This window comes from Salmo salar, chromosome 02 (assembly GCF_965601325.2).
Source record: "Salmo salar chromosome 02, fSalSal1, whole genome shotgun sequence".
In the NCBI taxonomy this organism is placed as follows: domain Eukaryota; kingdom Metazoa; phylum Chordata; class Actinopteri; order Salmoniformes; family Salmonidae; genus Salmo; species Salmo salar.
The window spans coordinates 84755879-84759572 of NC_138292.1; the positions used below are offsets into that span (position 1 = coordinate 84755879).

The 3694-nt window shown below is 47.2% G+C and overlaps 1 non-coding gene across 1 annotated transcript; it reads left to right on the forward strand.

The window, feature by feature from the left end:
* The first annotated feature begins 2972 nt into the window (after positions 1-2972).
* On the forward strand, positions 2973-3054 carry trnal-aag (transfer RNA leucine (anticodon AAG)). Its single transcript has one exon. It is a non-coding gene; the product is annotated as a tRNA-Leu (tRNA).
* The last annotated feature ends 640 nt before the right edge of the window (positions 3055-3694 follow it).

Sequence of the window (3694 nt, forward strand, 5' to 3'; positions counted from 1 at the left end):
CTCTTCTGTCTCTGCTGCTAAAGCCACTTTCTACCACTCTAAATTCCAAGCATCTGCCTCTAACCCTAGGAAGCTCTTTGCTACCTTCTCCTCCCTCCTGAATCCTCCACCCCCTCCCCCCCCTCCTCCCTCTCTGCGGATGACTTCGTCAACCATTTTGAAAAGAAGGTTGACGACATCCGATCCTCGTTTGCTAAGTCAAACGACACCGCTGGTCCTGCTCACACTGCCCTACCCTGTGCTTTGACCTCTTTCTCCCCTCTCTCTCCAGATTAAATCTCGCGTCTTGTGACGGCCGGCCGCCCAACAACCTGCCCACTTGACCCTATCCCCTCCTCTCTTCTCCAGACCATTTCCGGAGACCTTCTCCCTTACCTCACCTCGCTCATCAACTCATCCTTGACCGCTGGCTACGTCCCTTCCGTCTTCAAGAGAGCGAGAGTTGCACCCCTTCTGAAAAAACCTACACTCGATCCCTCTGATGTCAACAACTACAGACCAGTATCCCTTCTTTCTTTTCTCTCCAAAACTCTTGAACGTGCCGTCCTTGGCCAGCTCTCTTGCTATCTCTCTCAGAATGACCTTCTTGATCCTAATCAGTCAGGTTTCAAGACTGGGCATTCAACTGAGACTGCTCTTCTCTGTGTCACGGAGGCTCGCCGCACTGCTAAAGCTAACTCTCTCTCATCTGCTCTCATCCTTCTAGACCTATCTGCTGCCTTTGCTACTGTGAACCATCAGATCCTCCTCTCCACCCTCTCCGAGCTGGGCATCTCCGGCGCGGCCCACGCTTGGATTGCGTCCTACCTGACAGGTCGCTCCTACCAGGTGGCGTGGCGAGAATCTGTCTCCGCACCACGTGCTCTCACCACTGGTGTCCCCCAGGGCTCTGTTCTAGGCCCTCTCCTATTCTCGCTATACACCAAGTCTCTTGGCTCTGTCATATCCTCACATGGTCTCTCCTATCATTGCTATGCAGACGACACACAATTAATCTTCTCCTTTCCCCCTTCTGACAACCAGGTGGCGAATCGCATCTCTGCATGTCTGGCAGACATATCAGTGTAGATGACGGATCACCACCTCAAGCTGAACCTCGGCAAGACGGAGCTGCTCTTCCTCCCGGGGAAGGACTGCCCGTTCCATGATCTCGCCATCACGGTTGACAACTCCCTTGTGTCCTCCTCCCAGAGTGCTAAGAGCCTCGGCGTGACCCTGGACAACACCCTGTCGTTCTCCACTAACATCAAGGCGGTGACCCGATCCTGTAGGTTCATGCTCTACAACATTCGCAGAGTACGACCCTGCCTCACACAGGAAGCGGTGCAGGTCCTAATCCAGGCACTTGTCATCTCCCGCCTGGATTACTGCAACTCGCTGTTGGCGGGGCTCCCTGCCTGTGCCACTAAACCCCTACAACTCATCCAGAACGCCGCAGCCCGTCTGGTGTTCAACCTTCCCAAGTTCTCTCACGTCACCCCGCTCCTCCGCTCTCTCCACTGGCTTCCAGTTGAAGCTCGCATCCGCTACAAGACCATGGTGCTTGCCTACGGAGCTGTGAGGGGAACGGCACCTCCGTACCTTCAGGCTCTGATCAGGCCCTACACCCAAACAAGGGCACTGCGTTCATCCACCTCTGGCCTGCTCGCCTCCCTACCTCTGAGGAAGCACAGTTCCCGCTCAGCCCAGTCAAAACTGTTCGCTGCTCTGGCACCCCAATGGTGGAACAAGCTCCCTCACGACGCCAGGACAGCGGAGTCAATCACCACCTTCCGGAGACACCTGAAACCCCACCTCTTTAAGGAATACCTGGGATAGGATAAAGTAATCCTTCTAACCCCCCCCCCCCCCCTTAAAAGATTTAGATGCACTATTGTAAAGTGGTTGTTCCACTGGATATTATAAGGTGAATGCACCAATTTGTAAGTCGCTCTGGATAACAGCGTCTGCTAAATGTCTTAAATGTAAATGAGCTAGCGAGATCTCATTTGGTGCATTTGCATATTTTCCTCTGAAGTGCGCGTGTGCACAAACTCAAATTCGACTTTGCTAAATGTATTGGTCACGTACACGTATTTAGCAGATGTTATTGCCGGTGTAGAGAAAATGCTTGTGTTCCTAGCTCCAACAGTGCAGTAGTGTCTAACAATTCACAACACCCAGTGTGGAAAGATATTTACCCGCTGACTTCACAAAATTAATTTTGATGTAAATAGACAATAAAGTATCAATAATTTAAAAGTAAAAAAATGCATGTACCAATCGCAGATTGCCCCTTTAACAACTCATACAGTACTGAACAACATATTCAAGTGTAGAACTTCAGTAGAATGCCCCTTTAAAACCCCACATTATTTCAACAACGGCATAGTTTGTGCCCCTGTTTAAGACAGTACTCACTGGTGTTAAGATCTTCTCTCCTCCTCTTTCACTTCCAGAACGTCTTCAACCATCTCTTTTATTGAGATAGCCTCCTCTTCCTCCCAAAAAGGTTTGTCTTTCACTGAAACAGTCGACTCTTCCTCCTTTTTCATTCTGAAAGCTTCTACCTCCTCCTCTTCCACTGTTACAGCCTCTACCCCTCTTCCTCTTTCACTCCAAAAGGTTATTTCTCATATTTCACTGTGACTGTAACACCCTCCTCTTCTTTCAATGTGATAGCCTCCTCTTCCTCCTTTTTCATTCTGAAAGCTTCTTCCTCCCCTTTAACTGTAATTAAGCTCCTCTTTTACGACAATGTTCAGCCCCAGAGCTTCTTTCTCCGTACAGCAGACCTCCTCACATCGCAATCTGCTGGCTGCATTGGGTAACGCAAAGAGGATTCTGTCAAACAATATCATAACAAATCATTTTAGTACGTTTTTTATCACACTTCTTATATATACACTATCATCTTCTACGGAATTGGTAAAAAAAACGGAAACATCCGGTTTTCATGGATATAAATTATCTTCAACCTAATATTATGTATCGGTAGCGTGGCCGAGCGGTCTAAGGCGCTGGATTAAGGCTCCAGTCTCTTCGGAGGCGCGGGTTCGAATCCCGCCGCTGCCAGTTTTTTGGCTCTGCATCACTCTGGTTCGATTCCAGGCTGTGATTGGGTCCCATAGATTGGCGCACAATTGATCCAGCGTCGTCCGGGTTTGGCCAGGGTAGGCCGTTGTAAATAAGAATTTGGCTTAACTGGTTAAATAAAGTTTGAAAAAAATATATTGAATTTCAAATTGATTACATTTAGATTTTTTTGGTCACTGGCATACACACAGTGGTGGGAAAAGTACTCAATTGTCATACTTGAGTAAAAGTAAAGATACCTTAATAGAAAATGACTCAAGTAAAAGTGAAAGACACCCAGTAAAATACTACCTGAGTAAAAGTCTAAAAGTATTTGGTTTTAAATGTACTTAAGTATCAACAGTAAAAGTAAAAGTGTAAAAAATTTCACATTTATATAGTAAGCAAACCAGATGGCACAATTTTCTTTTTCTTTTTTTATTGACGGTTAGCCAGGGGCACACTCCAACACTCAGACATAATTTACAAATTAAGCATTTGTGTTAAGTGAGTCCGCCAGAGCAGAGGCAGTACGGTCACCAGGGATGTTCTCTTGATAAGTGTGTGAATTGGACCATTTTCCTGTCAAAAGGTAACGAGTACTTTTGGGTGTCAGGGAAAATGTATGGAGTAAAAAGTA